Source organism: Lethenteron reissneri, chromosome 57, assembly GCF_015708825.2.
Source record: "Lethenteron reissneri isolate LAM-NWPU_2019-01 chromosome 57, ASM1570882v1, whole genome shotgun sequence".
NCBI lineage: Eukaryota > Metazoa > Chordata > Hyperoartia > Petromyzontiformes > Petromyzontidae > Lethenteron > Lethenteron reissneri.
The window spans coordinates 4,299,785-4,321,894 of record NC_083835.1 but is presented as its reverse complement, the minus strand read 5'-3'; the positions used below and the strand labels follow the sequence as shown (position 1 = coordinate 4,321,894).

The 22,110-nt window shown below is 47.9% G+C and overlaps 1 protein-coding gene across 2 annotated transcripts in view; it reads right to left on the bottom strand.

The window, feature by feature from the left end:
• Positions 1–22,110, bottom strand: part of LOC133357260 (guanine nucleotide exchange factor DBS-like) — a 408,695-nt gene that overhangs the window by 109,969 nt on the left and 276,616 nt on the right. Inside the window, exon 1 of one of the 2 annotated variants that reach the window (XM_061575114.1) lies at positions 10,701–11,274. The exons of the other annotated variant lie outside the window; for it this stretch is intronic. The gene's annotated coding sequence lies outside the window, so the exon portion shown is untranslated. Of the gene's footprint in view, positions 1–10,700; positions 11,275–22,110 lie in introns of those variants that run through there. 2 annotated transcript variants of the gene reach the window in all.

Below are 22,110 nucleotides of genomic sequence, written 5' to 3'. Positions count from 1 at the left end.
AAATGTCAGTCACCGCTCTCCACGCCTCCAGGCCAGATGCCGCTATGTTGACGCACACCGGTGCGTGCAATTAACGTCATAAACAGGATCCCAATGGCACGATTGATTACGCGCGGTGTCCATCACGTGGCGGCGGTGTGCGGGCAACGTTAGCCGCTGTGCCGGAGCGCAAACCGCACCTTGGCGGACATCGCACGAGTGAGCAGAGGGGTTCACGGTAAAAGGTGCAGCCCTGCTATGGCTTCACAATCAGAATATTTATTTACACTGGAGGAATCCGATGCGCTACAAAGCTCTGGTTCACCGATGTCAAGTGCAGTGCTCTCAGCCTTGTCAAGACGATGTCCAGATGGCATCATCATGATCGTCATTGAGTCAACCAGTTACACTTCAGATGGCAGCAAACTCGGTACTTAAGAGCAACAAATCTCAAAGAGAGAGACAGAATTTAGCCCGAATTCTGTGCAGTCGGCGGTGACTGCTGATCTGAGCCCATCAACTCGCTCTCTGCAATCCGCTTTAGCCCGGCGGGTGTCTGAGCCCGCTGATTACAACGGAGCACACCCACGACAGTGCCGATTCGGTGGACCGACGCCTGAGCCAGCCTGAGCCAGCCAGGTTGGCTACGTCCGGTGCGAAAGAAGTTCAACGTACATCCACACTGCATGTAAACTAACACTGCCCATAGACTCAACACTGCCCATAGACTCAACACTGCCCATAGACTAAACATTGCACCATAGACTAATACTACCCATAGACTCAACACTGCACCATAGACTTATACTACCCATACACTCAACACTGCACCATAGACTAATACTACCCATAGACTCAACACTGCACCATAGACTTATACTACCCATAGACTCAACACTGCCCATAGACTCAACACTGCCCAAAGACTCAACATTACCCATAGACTCAACACTGCCCATAGACTCAACACTACCCATAGACTCAACACTACCCATAGACTAATACTACCCATAGACTCAACACTGCCCATAGACTCAACACTCCCCATAGACTCAACACTACCCATAGACTCAACGCTGCACCATAGACTAACACTACCCATAGACTCAACGCTCCCCATAGACTCAACACTGCCCATAGACTCAACACTGCACCATAGACTCAACACTCCCCATAGACTCAACACTGCACTATAGACTCAACACTGCCCATAGACTCAACACTGCCCATAGACTCAACACTGCACCATAGACTCAACGCTGCACCATAGACTCAACACTGCCTATAGACTCAACACTGCCCATAGACTCAACACTGCCCATAGACTCAACACTGCCCATAGACTAACACTACCCATAGACTCAACACTGCACTATAGACTCTACACTGCCAAAGACTCAACACTGCACCATAGACTCAACACTGCCCATAGACTCAACACTGCACCATAGACTCAACACTGCCCATAGACTCAACACTGCACCATAGACTCAACACTGCCCATAGACTCAACACTACCCATAGACTCAACACTGCACCATAGACTCAACGCTGCCCATAGACTCAACACTGCCCATAGACTCAACACTGCCCATAGACTCAACACTGCACCATAGACTCAACACTGCACCATAGATTCAACACTGTACCATAGACTCAACACTGCCCATAGACTCAACACTGCACCATAGACTCAACACTGTACCATAGACTCAACACTGCCCATAGACTCAACACTGCACCATAGACTCAACACTGCACCATAGACTCAGCACTGCACCATAGACTCAACACTGCCCATAGACTCAACACTGCCCATAGACTCAACACTGCACTATAGACTCAACACTACCCATAGACTCAACACTACACCATAGACTCAACACTGCCCATAGACTCAACACTGCCCATAGACTCAACACTGCACTATAGACTCAACACTACCCATAGACTCAACACTACACCATAGACTCAACACTGCACCATAGACTCAACACTACCCATAGACTCACCATTGCCCATAGACTCAACGCTGCACCTGCGATTAGCACGGTTGGCTACGTACGGTGCGAAAGAAGTTCAACATAGAGTACACACACACACATACGAAATGGGTTCATTCAACCTCGCTCTTTTTTCACGTTCAATCAAAAATGCACAGTCGTGTGCGTACGTGAAAAAAACCCGATTTTTTGTTTTGTTTTATTCACTGAAACAATTCCTCTGAGAGTTCTAAAACAACAACAAAAATTTCGATTTAAAGCTTTCGTGACTGCGGGTATTCATCTTCTTGGTTCTTTCGGTAAAGTCACGTAGAATTGAAATAATAAAATAATAAAAATAAAACATAATAAAATAATTCTCACGACGTTTCGGCCACAACGCAAGCAGCCGTCCTCAGGTGAAGAACAGGTCTGTGGGAAAGACAAAAATGTTCGGGACGGTTGACTTTCTTGCTTTGGCACGTTTGGCAAGAATGCGATTGTTGGAAACATTATTGCTGCGGCGGTGGCGAAACGGGAGTGGGCCCGGAGAGAAGGTGGCCACCGTGACAGCCGCAGAGCCGCAGAGCCGCAGAGCCGCGTCGCGATGTAAGGCGGCAGCAGCTGCTGGGGAAATTAGTGAAATGTTGGCCTACGCATACCGACACGTGTTCACGCACCCCACAGAGAGGCACCAATGGCTCGTTTGCTAATAACAAGCCACAGAAACGTCAAGATGTTGTCATGTCTGCCGTGGCTTCCTTACCATTCTGCTGGAATCCCATAGTTATTGTAAAGTCGAAAAGTGGCTTTCAAATACCCCACCGTCTAGCTTCGTAGAACTTATTTCGCACCGTACCCCGTCAATCATGCTAATCGGAGGTGTGGCAGAAGGAAAATCCCCCAAAAAATTGGGCTACGTAGCTCTACTTCTTGGTTCTTTCGGTAAAGTCACGTAGAAGGGAAATAATAAAATAATAAAAATTTAACAAAATAAAATAATTCTCACGACGTTTCGGCCACAACGCAAGCAGCCGTCCTCAGGTGAAGAACAGGTCTGTCGGTAAGACAGCGTCTGAATTCAGACGCTGTCTTACCGACAGACCTGTTCTTTTACCGAAAGAAAGAACCAATAATAAGAATCCCTGCAGTCACGAAAGCTTTAAATCTAAATTTAACCGCCACTACGGGGTGGGATTCCAAAAAACTTTCATTCTTCACCTGAGGACGGCTGCTTGCGTTGTGGCCGAAACGTCGTGAGAATTATTTAATTTTTATTATTTTATTACTTCCCTTCTACGTGACTTTACCGAAAGAACCAAGAAGATTAATCCCTGCAGTCACGAAAGCTTTAAATCGAAATTTTACGTAGCTCTTGCTGAGAAGCGGCCTGGCCACAAATGACAGCTCAATAAAGTGGCTCATCACGCGGAAATTTGTAGTAGTCGAAATCATCTCAACGCACTTTTCTAAATGTGGAGGGAAAAAACCGGAGGACCCTCGGAGAAAAATCCACGCGACCACGGGGTGGGAGAGAGAGAGAGACACACAAACTCTAAATACACAGCAGCAGGCGTCAGGGTCAGGATCAAACGCACGACCTCCTGCATAGCAGGCGAGGGTTTTAGGACAAGAAAAATTGGTGGGGATATTTTAAAGTGAGCAAACGCAAGTGGCGAAAAAGAATGACCATGAGACACAGACACACGGGGGGGGGGGGGGGGGGGCTGGGAGGGACAAGGCCAACGCAAAGGTGGCCTGTAAAAATTGGTGTTTACCCTTTGTGGTAAGAAAGCAGTTGTGTTAAGATGTTAAAACACCAAACAGAAACCCTTTGCAAGGAATATACACAAGGACAATACCACTCCTCTTGGTTATTTCGGTAAAGTCACGTAGAAGGGAAATAATAAAATAATAAAAATAAAACATAATAAAATAATTCTCACGACGTTTCGGCCACAACGCAAGCAGCCGTCCTCACGTGAAGAACAGGTCTGTCGGGAAGACAGTCTGAATGACTGTCTGAATGACTCTGTCTTGTGTGCAGCAACAAAATTTGGAATCAGCACCCTAAAATTAGTCAAAAACAGCTGCAAAAGTCCAGGCCAGAAATTTTTTTTTTTTGTTGACCAGTGTTATCGTAATATCACAAGTAGCTACTACACATACTACGGGCCACGCACTTTCAAGGGCCCCGCGCTAAATGCTTCCAATCTATCAATTCCGGTTCGGTGATTCTGCACTTGCTCTATTACTATAGTACTATACCGCCTTCGAATTTTACGAACGACTGAGTATTGAAGGTCGTATTATCTGGCTGTATAGCAAATGAAAACATACAATTACTTTACTATGCTATTAAAAAAAATTGTGTTTTAATATTTACGTGGTTTTTTTTTATTTAGGGCCCATTTATAACATCATGCTACAGGCCCCGCACTTAGCTTCATCCCGCACTGGTATGATACCGCTGTGAGGTTTGTGTGGTGACGCGAAAACTTACAGTGCAGAATCGAGTTACACATAGGACAGAGAGTGAGAGAGAGAGAGAGAGGACTCTATGCAGCACAAACCAAATGCCGGGCACGGCAACAAAGAAAAGCCATCGGCCGCTTTAATGGTGCCACACGGTAACTGCTAGTCCCATCACGTCAATGCCTATAAAGGAAGTATGAATTCTAGATTTGAAGCTTTCGTGACTGCAAGGATTCATATTCTTAGGTTTTATCGGTAAATTCACGTAAGTAAAAAAATAAAATTAATAAAAGTAAAATAAAAATAAAATAAAAATCACGACGTTTCGGAGGCAACACAAGCTTCCGTCTTCAGGTGGAACCGTCACAGCACGATAGCTGTATTTTTTTTTACTTTTATTAATTTTAATTTTTTTACCTACGTGACTTTACCGAAAAAACAAAAAAAAGGAAGTATGGTCAGATATAGCTCCAAGACCCGTACGTCGTGGGAGAAGCCCTCATCCAGCAGTGGATTATGAAGGAGCTACACACGGATATACTGCCTCGTGTAAACACCGCACATGACCACGAGGTATCCATAGAGCTGCGTTCTTCATTGCAAGGCCCGCGGGTCACTGACAGCCCCTGGTGGCCTTTGGGGCCGTCCATAATGACGTCACGCGATTTTGGACGATTTTTGACCCCCCCCCCCCTTCCCTAGTCACACGGCGTCACAAAAAGTCAGACCCCCCCCCTCCCCCTCAAATATGACGTCACAAAGCTCTGCCTCCCCCCCCCCCCCAAAAAAACATGCTTCAAATCGCTTTAAACTATTGTCATTGTAGTGCGTATTTAATGTGGCGCTGCACTCCGATGTTGTGGGAGAAAACATTTATTAAAAAGTCTATTTAATTAAGTAGAACGTGTTGTCTCTATTTATTTAAAGTTGCGCATTTTGATGTGACGTCACATTTCTCCCCCCCCCCCCCCCTCGTCACAAATGTCTGACCCCCACCCCCTAGGTGCGTGACGTCATTTACGGACGGCCCCTTTAGTGTGGACCTTGACACCCTCCCACCCTGACAATACAGGAGGACTGAAAACACCCCCATCATCATCATTGTGCTGCTGTCAAACCCACAACGATTTCAGATGGTGCGGCAGCCCTCACACTCACTAGCGATGTCTCATCGGCGAAAGTGACCCCCCACCCCTACCACCCCATACCCCCACACGCACCACCCCACCCCTACCACCCCACCAACCCCTACCACCCCAATCGCCCCCCCCCCCAACCACCCCAAACACCGCTAACACCCCACTCGCCCCCCACCTGCCCCCCCACCCCACCCACCCACCCCACCCACCCCACCAACCCACCCCACCCCACCCGTCCCCCACCGCCCCCCTACCACCCCACCCCACCCACCCCCCTACCACCCACCCCACTCCACCCACCCACCCACCCCACCCGTCCCCCACCGCCCCCACCCCACCCACCGCACCCACCCCCCTACCACCCACCCCACCCCACCTCCCTACCATCCCCCCCCACCCCACCTCCCTACCATCCCCCCCCCACCCCCCTACCACCCACCCCACCCACCCCCCAACCACCCACCCCACCCGCCCCCCTACCACCCCACTCACCCCACCCCCCTAACACCCACCCCACCCGCCCCCCACCTGCCCCCCCACCCCACCCACCGCACCCACCCCCCCACCCCACCCCACCCACCCCCCACTGAATATTAGTGAAGAACGCTGTCACCCATTAAAAAGTAACGACGTAAAGTAAGACAGCAATTTGAACTGCCGCGCGGCGGCTCGTGTGGTTTGAAATTTCGGAAACGCTCCTCGAGTTATTTACCACGAGGCGTCAGACGTGTAACTACCCCTCCAATGAACTATACTCCCAACAAGAGAAACGACAAATGTGGTACTTTATACAATGCGAAATAAAAATTATGGAGGTCTTACACGTGCGACTTTGCACGGAGAGAAAAGACTCCGCACAGAAACAGCGGGTAAATCTGATAATTGTTTTTTTACCCTTTTATCTGGCAACAAAACTGACACCTCTTTTACAAGGAGTCATGTTTGCATTGACCACAATACCGTCAGCCATAATGCAAACAAAAACATAACTCTGATGATGTATGCACTGTCCTTGAAGTTGATTGGTCCACACCCGAGACAGCTTTCCTTAGAGCCTAGTCTCACATGGGTTGGACCAGATGACGCCAAAAGATAGAAGGGTAAAAAAACAATTATCATATTTTTTACTGGCAAATGAGGTTCCAATGGAGTGGGTAAATCTATTTGTTTTAAACTTATTTTCATTTTACCAGGTAAGATTCATCGAGCTGCAAGGCTCTTTCTCAGAGGCGTCCTGGAAACAAATGACAGCCCATTGAAGTGGCTTATCATGTCGAAATGTTTCGCAGTAAAATACTCTAAACGCGTGATGTTGATTCTAAATGTGGAGGGAAAAACCGGAGGAGCCTGAGAAAAATAATCCACGCTACCACGGGGAGAACACGCAAACTCCAAATATACAGCAGGCGTCAGGGTCGAGATCGAACCCACGACCTCCTGGCGATCAGATTATATTATTAAAACAATTACAATACCATATATCTCAGGAGTAACTGACAAATTAGCCCGTGTTTTGCAAAAGCTAAATATGAAAGTAACATTTGCGACAGTACACAAAATTCAAAAACTAGTATCTTGTACTAAAGACGAATTACCTAAGTGATCAACATAAGGTATATATCGGATTAATTGCTTATGTGCCAGATGCTATATTGGACAGACGGGACGTAACCTCAGCTGTGAGGGGCCGTCCATAAATGACGTCACGCGATTTTGAACGATTTTTGACCCCCCCCCCCCCCTTCGTCACAAAGCTCTGCCCCCCCCCCCCCCCAAATAAAACATGCTTCAAATCGCTTTAAACTATTGTCATTGTAGTGCGTATTTAATGTGGCGCTGCACTCTGATGTTGTAGGAGCAAACATTTATTTAAAAGTATATTTAATTAAGTAGAACGTGTTGTCTATATTTATTTAAAGTTGCGCATTTTGATGTGACGTCACATTTCTCAAACCCTCTCCCCCTTGTCACAAATATCAAACCCACCCCCAGGTGCGTGACGTCATTTATGGACGGCCCCTAAGACGAAAAGAACACTAAATAAATATTTAATTATCTCAAACACAACTGTCGGCAGTGGCAGAACAGGCTTGCCAACAAGGCCACTCAATTAATGTTGATAACGTTGAAGTGTTATGTAAAACGAATAATTACTGGCCAAGACTAATTAGAGAATCAATTGAGATTGAGAGAAACACAAATGACTTTAATCGCTCTGACATCTACAGGCTTAGTGCGGCCTGGAAGCGTATTATTAAATAATACATACAGTAGAAGGGAAATAATAAAATAATATAAATATAAAACAATAAAAATTCTCACGACGTTTCGACTGCAACACAAGCAATCGTCATCAGGTGTGAAATCCACAGCAAGAATTTTTTTTTTTTACCTTATGCCAGAAAAAGTGTGTTGACCAGTGTTATTAAAGACACAAGCCACAGTACTGTAACGTGATTGTGGACATACAACCCAAACTATTGGGCCCTAAATGAGACCGCTGTAGTACTAATCACATACCTGCAATTCCCATAAATATGCTAAATTCCTCCTTGTATGCAAATTATTTTGTCAAGGCGCCCCCTTTTCTTCTTGATATGCAAATTATTTTTTCAAGGCGCCCCCTTTCCCCCCCCCCCTTCCAACCCAGCTTATATATATGCTCCAAGCACGTGTGCTGTTTCATTCAGACGCTGTCGCCTCGACAGACCTGGTTTCACCCGAGGACGGCTGCTTGCGTTGTGGCCGAAACGTCGTGAGAATTATTTTATTATGTTTTATTTTTATTATTTTATTACTTCCCTTCTACGTGACTTTACCGAAAGAACCAAGAAGATGAATCCCTGCAGTCACGAAAGCTTTAAATCGAAATTTTATTATGTTTTATTTTTATTATTGTATTACTTCCCTTCTACGTGACTTTACCGAAAGAACCAAGAAGATAGACCGCTGTAGTCTGCATCTCCTTCAACGGAGGAGAAACAGCGAAACTCCAGGAACTCTCTCTCGGCTAAATCCCTCTCGTCGTGACCAGTAGCAGACCTCTCGACACTTTGGTTGGCATCTAGCTCCCCAACAGCGCCACGCGCAATCGTAGAAACTCGCGGAACACATTCCTCCTGCGGAGGGAGCTGGTAGGAACGTTGGGTTGCTCGGTCAATGGCCTGCAGGGTCAACGGCGGCGTGGTGTATTCCGCAAATATGCCCGACTGTGAGGGCGGGCACAAGCCGACGTGAGTAGGTGAAACGTTGAGTTTTATAAGGGCACCACTGGGTGACCAGCCCCTCCCCACCCAGCCCCACCACTCCCACCCTCCACCCAGCCCCACCCTCCCACCCAGCCCCTCCCCGCACGACGGACACAATAATCCCCTGTGGGCTGGTGTAACCAGGAGGTTCCTAGCAGTAGTAATGCGATGAATTTACCACTTCAGAGTTGCTCTCTCTATAACCGTGGATGGAGCGCCGATCCTAAGACGATTATTGCAACTCAATCCATGAATTACACACACATCCACAAAAACACGTGTATGTTAGCAATTATATTGATCGGTGCCCCTTTTGACACGCTACATTTTCTAAAAGGCAGGGGGGGGCAATGGAACGAACGGCAAGGCTGTAAGCACAAGATATCTGTGCAAAGTCTTGCGGAGAAGCCAAAAGCTGTCCGGCCCTATCACGGGCATCTTAATCTCATCAATAATGAAACGAAAGGGGGTCTCATTGTTCATCCAGCGGAAAATCGGCGTGTTTTTTTTTAAATATCTCTCTCTCTCCAGGAGGGCCCTGGAAATACGGGGTGAGGGGGGGGAGACCATTGTCACAGAATCGGAGGGAGTTCAGAGATAATCCACGCACACTCTAAAATTTCTCACGAGCAATTTCTGTTGCAGACAAAAGAAAAAAATACGACTCACCGATGTGGGAAGAAAAATGTTAATGACGGTAATTTAACGATGCCTCCTTCGCCACGTGTCTCTCTTCGTCTATACAGTGCGCTTCAAAAAAATGTTAACACTTACACGGGACCATCGTTTTTAATTGAAAAAGAAACGGATAAGAATATTAATAATACACTGCAACATGATAACAAATGTTATGTTCTTGGTTCTTTCGGTAAAGTCACGTAGAAGGGAAATAATAAAATAATAATAAAACATAATAAAATAATTCTCACGACGTTTCGGCCACAACGCAAGCAGCCGTTTCTCAGGTGAAGAACAGGGCTGTCTTTCCGACACTTGGCTCAACAGACCTGTTCTTCACCTGACTGCTGCTTGCGTTGTGGCCGAAACGTCGTGAGAATTATTTTATTATGTTTTATTTTTATTATTTTATTTTTTCCCTTCTACGTGACTTTACCGAAAGAACCAAGAAGATGAATCCCTGCAGTCACGAAAGCTTTAAATCGAAAAATGTAATGTTGATAGCTTCAAAAAGTCAATCTCCCCACTCGTTCGCCATCATTGTCAACCCCGTGCCTGGAATCTTCTCCAAGTGGTCTCCAGAGCTCGGAGGAAGCGCACTTCTTGCGGTATTGTTACAAATCCTCAGAAGCGTTAACATTTTTTTGAAGCACCACGTTTATAAAAAAAAACACGTTCAAGTATTATTTGACACAAGTCCATCGGGGAACGGGTGTGTATCTTATCAGCAACACTCGACTCCACAGAAGCAACCGCTGAACCGGTTTCTACATTCTCAATCTTATCGGCCGAGTCGGGCTTGCTCGTACTGTACCAATGGATTTGAACATTCACGCAGGCGACGCTTTAACAATTATTGTTATTGCGACTGGTTATTACGAGAGCGTATGCTAATCACAATTCCGTCGAAACGAGACCCATTTGCTTGCGTTAGGAGGTTTTCTTGTGAACCGAACATCCAAACCGAATTGGTTCTACGGCGTCAAATTCTCTCTGGCCGATGAGAGACACCGAACATCGGAAACCCACGTTCAGAGTTTCCCTTCGTCGAAACAAAAAACGATCATTATAATGCTCGGCTGCAATTTACGTGTCGAAACCAAAACGTGGCATTGTGATGTTCGAAGGCGACCCGCGCGCGTGCCCAGTCAGCTGTTTAAATGACAGCGGTGAAATGCATCCATTCACTTCCATCTTACCAAAGCGGAGTGTTTTTGCTGCTGGTCTCTGGAGTAGAAGCGGCGGTGGTTGAAGCAGCAGCAGCAGCTGCAGTCGATTCGTAGCAAATGATGAAGACAATCCACGGCTCACATCGACGAATAATTCTAGCAGCAGCAGGAGCAGCAGCACTCACCCGAGCTCGCACTCACAGCGCACGCAGAGTGAATGGAATTCACAAATCGTACGACTGCTCCTGGCTGGATCCAAAGCAATCCGAGGCATGACATCACCTACAGCATGCGTGTGTGTAACAAACACACACACAAACACCGCACACACGGTATACACTAGTACATCTGCCTGCACGTGTGTACGTGTCTGTGGAACAGTGCAGACCCGATACGATAGCGCATCAAAAGGCTCTACGATACAACTCCCTGAACAGCAACAGCCCGACTGAAACACGCTGAACCTCAGCGTCCAGCAGCTAATACAGCTCCACAAAACCCCACGGCGATGCTGCTACCACCCATCCCACTCGTTCGATTCGGGGCAAGCTTCGCTCACAGCATCGCCATCAGCGAAGCAGCAGCAGCAGCGGCGGCGGCTAGAAAAATGTGTCTCGGAATACGAAACAAATGGCTCCATTTGCCCGGCAGCAGCAGCAGCATCATCAGCAGCATGAGCAGCACCACAGCGCTGCGCTGTGGTCAGAGTATAGACGTGCCTCTCTCTCTCAAGCGCCACCACCGCCGAGGGGAGGGATGGAAGGGAAGGCGGGAGGGGAGGAGAAGGGAGGGAGAGACCCATGGTGAAGGGTGCAGTAGTGGTTCATAGGCGGCGGCGTTGGCGTCGTCACGATAACGAGAAGTGGGGGGCAGATGCATTGAATGGGAAGTGGTCGTGGTCTGAGTATGGTGTTCATCTAGCAGTGGATCGAACACGGATGATGATGATGATGATGGATTGACAGTCGTGGTCCTTTTCAAGGTGGAGTTAGCGCAGTGCTGGATTATCCTAGGAGGAAAAGTAGCTACGCATGCTACGGGGCCTACGCGCTGAATGCTTTCAAGCTATCAATTCCGGTTCAGTGATTCTGCACTTGCTCTATTACTATAGTACTATACCGCCTTCGAATTTTATTGAACGACTGCGTGTTTAAGGTCAGCGATTTGTCGTATAATCTGGTTGTATAGCAAATGACAAAATACAATGACTTTACTAATCAAGTTAAACATTTAGTGTTTTAATATTTACGTAGTTTTTTTTTTTATTTTGGGCCCCTTTATAACAAATACTACAGGCCCTGCACTAGCTTCATCCGGCACTGAGTGTGCGTGTTCGGGGCCGTCCATAAATGACGTCACGCGATTTTGGACGATTTTTTACCCCCCCCCCCCCTCGTCACACGGCGTCACAAAAAGTCAGACCCCCCCCCCCTCAAATATGACGTCACAAAGCTCTGCCCCCCCCCCCCCGCAAAATAAAACATGCTTCAAATCGCTTTAAACTATTGTCATTGTAGTGCGTATTTAATGTGGCTGCTGGATTGAAACCGGGTATAAAACGTGGTGGGTTGACGGGTTTGATGTTGTTCATTATCATGCTGAGGATTGTGTCGTGTTTATTAATATGGGAGGAATAAGGGAAGATGCGCAAAGGTTGTGGAAATTAAATCGATAGTTAATTTACTTTTGGGAAAATAATTATATTTGGTGTCTCTCCATATGAATTGACGTTGAATAATGGATCTATTCATTAGCACCCGTGTTTAAAAATTATATTCTTCTGGGAGTGGAACACAACCAATAAGCATGAGAGGTTTACGATATGGCAATAACACAACGCCCATTCATCAACTCTGCATGTAAACAGAATCAAGCTGCAACTTTATCATTTCCAACCGTCAACGTACAAGGGGAGAGAAAAAATACACGAAAGTGCATGATTTTTTAAAAAGAAATGTTAATAAATTTTTGGATGATGTAAAAACAACAACAACAAAATGTGAGAAGCAAGCAATCAATTAATATCGACGCGTTTTTCCGAACTGAATCGGGCCGCGTGTGTAACGACTCCACCAAATGTGAGCAACATCAAAGATAAATTCATACTCTTTGGGTCTTTCGGTAAAGTCACGTAGATAGAAAAATTATAATTAACAAATCACGACGTTTCGATCGCAACACGAACAATCGTTTTTCAGGTGAAAAAATACAGAAGGCAAACTGCTGAGGCAAGAGAAATATAGCGGGAGACCTCCTGCAACAAGAGGTTATATGGGTTTGAGATGGGTGCAACACCAATTGTCTTCACTTGAAGACCTTGTGATGGGACTGTGTTAGATAAACTTTGAGATTTATTAGGGTCTGAATTGACCTGTAAAATTAACCCGTAAAAACAAAGTTTTTCACTATAAATCCTTTATATGCGTGGCGGCTAGAGTCCTCTCGTCCTCTGGCTTGAGATGGCTGCCACCTATCGGTCAGATGATTGTCTGCCAGCATTAAGCAATTGGCAATTAAATATTTATTTATTTCTACCTAAACAGTGTAAAATGTTGGAAAAAACATTTTCACGAAAATTAATTGTCACGCACAACGAGTCTGTGTGGAAAATGTCAGCTCGATTGGATCACGGGAAGTGGGTTAAAAAACGAGCGAAAGATTTGTGCGGTCATAAGCAAGCAAGCAAGCACACAAGCACGCAAGCAAGAGAACTTAATATAAAGGATTTAAAAAGGTAGGACACTGATCAGGGATTGACAAGTTTGAGACTGGCCCCTGCCATAGTGATGTGGAATTCCCACCACTGGCTCAGTCACACCAACAGAGATGAGAATTGACGATTTACAGAGCTCCCTGCTCACCCCCAAAGCCCTCCAGCCTCACGAATCACTTCAATTGAAGATTTCCCTTCCGTCTCGTATTCACCATCTCATTTCAATTTTTTCTGCCCCCATATACGTCTCGTTTGGAGTTTCGTTCGCTCCATTATTTAGATGTAACATCAGCACGCAATTTGCAAAAGTGAACGGCGAGGTATGTATATGTACAAGTGCTGTGCTGAACTTCTTTCGCTCTGAAAGATTCCAATACAATCCCAAACAACTTCGGGGAACAATCCTTTAAGAATGTACACATCCAAACCGCATGTCAGAAAGGAACGTGCGGTAAAAATAACGTAACCCGATTGTACTGTACTGCGTATCGTTGTGTTTTTTCTTCTCTTTACAGCTTTGCTTAAAATGATAATAATGGTACGACTCGCGGTCACTCAGCTAAATTGTGAAGTACAAAAATAAATCCGGTTTAACTGCCTTTGGCTTCAAGGCGTGGGCAGTTTGGTGGAACATGCCAAATATAAATTTCAGCTGCCGAAAGAGTTCGATTCAAACAAAGAAAAGTGACATTCTCTCCGTGAAGGTCATGTTGGTCTCCCCGGCGTGTTATTCTTTACGGTTACAAAAAAATCCCCCCCAAAAAATGTATCAAAGTTTTAGAATTTGCCTTTACACAAATGAGGCTGATGCCAGCTCTGAGATTTGAAATCTTCTTATTCTTAGGTTTTTTCGGTAAAGTCACGTTCTTAAAAAATTTAAATTAAAAGTAAAATAAAAATAAAATAAAAATCACGACGTTTCGGAGGCAACACAAGCTACTTACGTGACTTTACCGAAAAAACCTAAGAATATGAATACTTGCAGTCACGAAAGCTTCAAATCTAGAATTGAAATCTTCTTGTTTGTGTGGTCGACGAGTGGCATGTGGAAGGGTCACCTCGTGCTAATGAAAGACGCCCGTTGAAGCGACTTCAATAACAACGCACGCGAATTATCACAGTCGTCTGCCACTCCTCCGTCGATTCACTGCTAGATGATGGTCTCCCCGCCCCGTGTCACGGTGGCGAGAGAGGCGTGGGCCACAGTGGAGAAATGTTAGCTACCTCGCCTGCTATGCAGGAGGTCGTGGGTTCGATCCTGACCCTGACGCCTGCTGCTGTATATTTGGAGTTTGCGTGTCTCTCTCATCATCATCATCATCACGGTGGCTAGGAGATGTTAACTACCTCGCCTGGTATACAGGAGTTCGTTGGTTCGATCCCGACCCTGACGCCTGCTGCTGTATATTTGGAGTTTGCGTGTCTCTCTCTCATCATCATCACGGCGGCTAGGAGATGTTAACTACCTCGCCTGGTATACAAGAGGTCGTGGGTTCGATCCTGACCCTGACGTCTGCTGCTGTATATTTGGAGTTTGCGAGTCTCTCTCTCTCCCCGTGGTGGCGTGGAATTTTTCTCCAGGGTCCTCCGGTTTTTTCCCACCACATTTAGAATCGACATCACGCGTTTACAGTATTTGGCTGCTTTAAATGTCCATGATGATAAGCCACTTCGTTGAGCTGTCATTTGTGATCACCAGGTCGCTTCTGAAAAGGGGTTTCTGGGCTAGACCTCCCCAGACGAGATTAGTGGCCTGGGAAAGTGATGATGGGGGGGTGGGGGGGGTTGGGGGGGGGGTTGGGGGGGGTTGTGGCGGGGGGGGGCTTAAACTCGGTTCAGACATCGCTTTGTCCCCGGCCTTATTAGTCGTGTCCAGTAAACACAACTCATTCTTTCTAGATTTGAAGCTTTCGTGACTGCAAGGATTAAAATTAAAATTAATAAAAGTACTTTTATTAATTTTAATTTTTTACCTAGGTGACTTTACCTAAAAAACCTAAGAATATAACTCATTCTGCCGAGTACGCAGCAAATCGCTGGCCGACCGCCACGAATTTTGACAAGCGAAACGCCGATGCATCATTTGGGCTGATTGAATGAACGGAACGGTAGAGACTACACCGATAAAAAATTATTTTAATAATACACTGGTCAACAAAAAATGTTTTTACTGGCCTGGACTTTTGCAGCTGTTTTAGACTAATTTCAGGGTGCTGATTACAAATCTGATCTCAGATTTGCTCTATCACATCTCATTTTTATGCTATCGGCATACCCCATTTTCATTGATTTTACCCGAAATTAACTCTGTCACTTATGATTGCAAGTTGTTGCGAGTCAGTGACTGATTTAGTGTTAAAATATGGTGCTGTATTTTTAGGATAGTGTGTTTATAATATCATTTTATGTAGATATCCACATTTACTTAATATTTTTCTTCTGCAGTTTTTATTGAAAATGCAATATCTGATATCTCAAAAACCTGATGTGATAGACAAAAACTGATGCCAGATTTGGAATCAGCACCCCAAACTTACCTTAAAACCGTTGGAAAACCTTATGCCAGAAAAGTGTGTTGACCAGTGTTATTTTAGAAGGCAAATCATCGAAAACACAAATTAAGCGCGGGCAACGTAAGTTACAACTTACTTTGTTTCATCAAACCCCACGTATTTATTAACATTACTTTAAAAAGTTATGTTTAACCGTTGAGAACCAAAAGGCGGTACAAGGCTGCATGTAAAAGGTTAGGAACGACCGCCCTGAGTGGAGGCCCGTGTGCCAAGCAGTGGCACAAGACCGAACACGTGCCAGGGCTGTTGTGCATTTCACGATAACGCACACAGCGTTGGTGTACGGTGTTTTTTTTCTGCAATATTTTGCCGTCTTTAAATTGTATTTTCTGTTTTGCACTCAGTCACATAGTCACTTTAAGATGTTTTTTTGGTTCATGTTTTAGTTTTTTGTTTGTTGCGGTTGCACCCGATTCAAGAGCCGAATGGCTCACAGGGCTACACCTAATCAATGAACTTGAACTTGAACGATATGTCTGCAAGCGTCGACTTCAGTTGCCTGGGCGCCGATGCGAGCGTCACTGGCGTGCCGTCAAAAATGTCGTACATGCCAATCGAACAAGCATGCGTGAATATTTTGATACGGATGCGGCTATTGGCATTTCCCACTGCAGACAGCCCCCCCCCTTCAACCCCCCCCCCCCCCCCCCCGTTCATGGCTACAATGGGAATCTGCTCGTGTTGGCCACTGGACTATGACATCAAAGGAGACCCTATACACAGCAATTAAAACCAAGATACCTAATCAGCCCTCAACAGTGCCGGCATTTAATGCTGTCAAACTGGAGCTGTGTGCCGTGTCGTTGAAGGCAGGGATTGCGGGCACCTCGTATTATTGCCGAGAAAAGCCTGACTGAATGCAACTGCCGCTCAATCCACGGCTGGACAAAGGCCATGGAAGGGGCTTGTTCCACCATACTCCACCACGCTGCTGCCGTGCTGGAGCGGGTTAGGGGAAGGCATTGTCAGGGAGTGATTTCGCCGCGGTGGCTAGGAGATGTTAACTCCCTCGCCTGGTATACAGGAGGGCGCGGGTGCGATTCCGACCCTGGCGCCTGTATAATTGGAGTACCTTCTTTTTTTCAAAGCGGTTTGGCATTTTGAATAGTTTCAGATAAACCCACCTCGAGGAGGAATGACAATGTGGAGGGCCCTGTTTGTCCGTTGCTATGACAGCCTCATGCAGGGCAATGAACTGAACTATTTTTTATTTCACTAGTAAGGCCCCATTGAGCTCTTTTCAGAACCACCTGGCCACAAATGACAGCTCAACGAAGTGTGTAAATTTATAGCAGCGGCCAAACTCTAAACGCGTGATGTCGATTATAAATGTGGAGGGAAAAACCGGACCATGGGGAGAGAGACACGCAAACTCCAAATATACAGCAGCAGCAGCAGGCGTCAGGGTCAGGATCGAACACAAGACCTCCTGTACACCAGGCGAGGTAGTCAACATCTCCTAGCCACCGTGATGATGATGAGAGAGAGACATGCAAACTCCAAATATACAGCAGCAGCAGCAGGCGTCAGGGTCAGGATCGAACACACGACCTCCTGTACACCAGGCGAGGTAGTCAACATCTCCTAGCCACCGTGATGATGAAGAGAGAGAGATACACGCAAACTCCAAATATACAGCAGCAGGCGTCAGGTTCAGTATCGAACACACGACCTCCTGTACACCAGGCGAGGTAGTCAACATCTCCTAGCCACCGTGATGATGATGAGAGAGAGACACGCAGACTCCAACTATGCAGCAGGCGTCAGGGTCAGGAACGAACCCACAATCTCCTGCATGCCAGTATATAGTTTAACATTCCTTAGCCACCGTGATTACGATGATGAGAGAGAGACGCAGACTCCAAATATACGGCAGGTATCAGAGTCCAGGGATCGAACCCGCGACCTCCTGCATACCAGGCGAGGTAGTTAACATCTCACCACTGGGGGCTTCATCCCGCAGCGAATCGAGCATGGCTCACGGCGATGATTATTTTAAAATAAATATATGCGCGCTTTCATAACAGCGTCAATCATTTTTTTAGTCACGCGGTGCGTTTGCGTGCCCCGTGCCCCCTAGCCGCCTCTGTCAAGCGTTCGAACACGAAGGTGCATTGCTCATTGCTCGTCCGGGAGCATTCCGTAAACCGGTGGAGTACATGAAGCCATCGCCTCGCCCTTCTCGCATTTCCAATCGCACGACAAATTGTGCGCGCCACAGTGGCCACCCGTGGATACTCTTTGCCCGTCCTCCCCCGAAACCTCAATTGCACGCGATGGACAAGCGATGAGTGTCACCAGAGCGCCGCCCCCCCCCATCCCAAACCCACCCCAAACCCACCCCAAGCCCACCCCAACCCACCACAAACCCACCACAAACCCACCCCAAACCCACCACAAACCCCACCCCAAACCCACCCAAACCCACCCCACCCCCAAACCCACCCCAAACCCACCCCAAACCCAATCCAAACCCACCACAAACCCACCCCACCCCAAACCCACCCCAAACCCACCCCAAACCCACCCAAACCCACCCCAAACCCACCCCACCCAAACCCCCCCCACCCCAAACCCACCCCAAACCCACCCCAAACCCACCCCAAACCCATCCCAAACCCACCCCAAACCCACCCCACCCCAAACCCACCCCAAACCCACCCAAACCCACCCCAAACCCACCCCAAACCCACCCCAAACCCACCCCACCCCAACCCACCCCAAACCCACCCTAAACCCACCCAAACCCACCCCAAACCCACCTCAAACCACCCCAACCCCCCCAAACCCACCCAAACCAACCCCAAACCCACCCCAAACCCACCCCAACACTCCCCAAACCCACTCCAAACCCACCCCAAACACCCACCCCACCCCAAACCCCCCCAAACCCACCCCAAACACACCCCAAACACACCCCAAACCCACCCCAAACCCCCCCACCCCAAACTCACCCCAAACCCACCTCAAACCCACCCCGAAACCCACCCCAAACCCACCCCAAACCCACCCCAAACCCACCACAAACCCACCCCAAACCCACCCCAAACCCACCCAACCCACCCCAAACCCACCCCGAAACCCACCCAAAACCCACCCCAAACGCACCACAAACCCACCCCACCCCACCCCAAACCCCAAACCCACCCCAAACCCACCCCAAACCCACCCTAAACCCACCCCAAACCCACCCAAACCCACCCCAAACCCACCCAACCCACCCCAAACCCACCCCAAACCCCCCCCCCACCCCAAACCCACCCCAAACCCCCCCCAACCCACCCCAAACCCACCCAAACCCACCTCAAACCCCACAAACCCACCCAAACCCACCCCAAACCTACCCCACCCAAACCCACCCCAAACCCACCCCAAACCCACCCCAAATCCACCACAAACCCACCACAAACCCACCCAAACCCACCCCAAACCCACCACAAACCCACCCAAACCCACCCCAAACCCACCACAAACCCACCCAAACCCACCCCAAACCCACCACAAACCCACCCAAACCCACCCAAAACCCACCCAAACCCACCCCAAACCCCCCCCAAACCCCCCCAAACCCACCACAACCCACCCCAAACCCACCCCCCCAAACCCACCCCAAACCCACCACAAACCCACCAAACCCACCCAAACCGACCCCAACCCACCCAAACCCACCCCAAACCCACCCCAAACCCACCCCAAACCCACCCAAACCCACCCCAAACCCACCCAAACCCACCCAAACCCACCCAAACCCACCCAAACCCACCCAAACCCACCCAAACCCACCCAAACCCACCCAAACCCACCCAAACCCACCCAAACCCACCCAAACCCACCCCAACCCACCCCAAAACCCACCACAACCCACCCAAACCCACCCAAACCCACCCAAACCCACCCAAACCCACCCAAACCCACCCAAACCCACCCAAACCCACCAAACCCACCCAAACCCACCCAAACCCACCCAAACCCACCCCAAACTCACCCCTGATGGAGGTGGCCTGCTGGAGGTGGTCTGGTGGATAGAGATTAGCCCGGAGATGCGCGCACACGCGACCTGCATCTCAAACACGCGGCAGCCACTAACAGCCGCTGCAGTGGCAGCTGCACTTTTCATTCCAGCGAGCCAATTTATTTGCTGGGCGTGTGAGCGCGCGTAGGTGTGTGCCTCTGTGTGTGTGTGTAGGTAGGCGTGTGCGTGTGTAGGTGTTTTGTGTGGGGAGCGGTGGCGTTGTGGTTAGCGCGCGCTGGGCTACGAACATCAATGACCCGAGGTCGATTTCACACTCACGGCCAATACCGGTGACGAATGTATGAACTGGTCCTGGGCCTCCCCTAGGTAGACTCAGCCTCAAATGAGTACCTGGTGCGGTGCGTAAATATTTCCACTTGGGAGGCAAAGGCGGCCGGGCGTGGTGTTGGCCACCCAACACCTCGTGTGTCGTGCCGGCCTTCATCGGTGCTACTCGCAAACAGCACTTACCCCAAGAGTCTGTTAAGGGCTATACGGGGGGGCTTTATCTTTGTGGAGTGGGTGGGGAGCGGTGGCGCAGTGGTTAGCGCGCTGTGCCACGACACTGGCAACCCGAGTTCGATTCCCCGCTCACGGCCACTACCGGTGACGAATATCTGAACTGGTCCTGGGCCTCCCCTAGGTCGACTCAGCCTCAAATGAGTACCTGGTGCGGTGTGCAGACACCGCCACTCGGGAGACAAACGTCGCATGTGGCTCGTAGCCACAGCCCACGGGCGTGTGGAATACAGATAAAATAATTTAAATAAAATAATTTAGATAAAATAATTTTCATAAAATAATTTTAATAAAATAATTGAAATTAAATCATTCAAATAAAATAATTTAGATAAAAATAATTTTAATAAAATTATTTGCCGGCTGAAATTCAACCTTGCATATGAAACCGAGTTTTCCACTATATTAATACACGAACAAGCACTAAGTTAAATGTTGACTTAAAGCTTTCGTGGCTGCAGGAATTCATATTCTTTGGGTCTTCCGGTAAAGTCACGTAGATAGGTTCAAAGTAAATCATAATAAAAAAAAACTACTGTAGTTTTTCGTTATTTTTTTTGTTATCTTCTTTGAACCTATCCACGTCACTTTACCAAAACACCCAAAGAATAAGCGACTAAGTTAATAACAATGTATATTTTTTTTTGGTAACTAAAAAGGGTTAAAGGCGCAGCCCTGCAATTGCTCGCTCACGTCACTGCCGGCAGAGTGGCCTCCACTCGAGGGACTTTGAGGTCGGCTCGACTCGAACGCGTTTCGCCCGAATCCTCAAAGCTGACCAGGCAATTTGAAAGCGATGGGGGTTGTTGGGGTGGGTGGGTGGGGGGGTTACCCACACTTTGCCCCACAGCACCCGACCATGCCGATCGAGTTACATCTGTGGTTGCATCCATTCACAGCACAGTCCACTGATGCTGGGTGGACAGACGTGGTGGGTGGGTGGGTGGGGAGGGGCAGGAAATGTAACAAGCGACTCGCTCACCATTATTTTCAACTGCCGCGCCGGGAGATACGGAGCCGAGCCAACACGTGAGTCGCACCACGGGGAGAGAGACACGAAAACTCCAAATATACAGCAGTAGGCGTCAGGGTCAGGAACGAACCCACAATCTCCTGCATACCGGTAGATCGTTAACATTCCTTAGCCATCGTGATGATGATGATGAGAGAAACGCAGACTCCAAATATGCGGAAGGTGTCAGGGTCCAGGGATCGAACCCGCGACCTCCTGCATACCAGGCGAGGTAGTTAACATCTCCTAGCCACCGTGATGGTGAGACACGCAAACTCCAAATATACAGCAGGCGTCAGGGTCGGGATCGAACCCACAATCTCATGTACACCAGGCGAGATAATTAACATCTCCTAGCCACCGTGATGATGATGAGAGAGAGAGAGACGCAAACCCCAAATATACAACAGCAGGCGTCAGGGTCGGGATCTAACCCACAATCTCCTGTACACCAGGCGAGGTAGTTAACATCTCCTAACCACCGTGATGATGATGAGAGAGAGACATGCAAACTCCAAATATACAGCAGCAGGCGTCAGGGTCGGGATCGAACCCACAATCTCCTGTACACCAGGCGAGGTAGTTAACATCTCCTAGCCACCGTGATTATG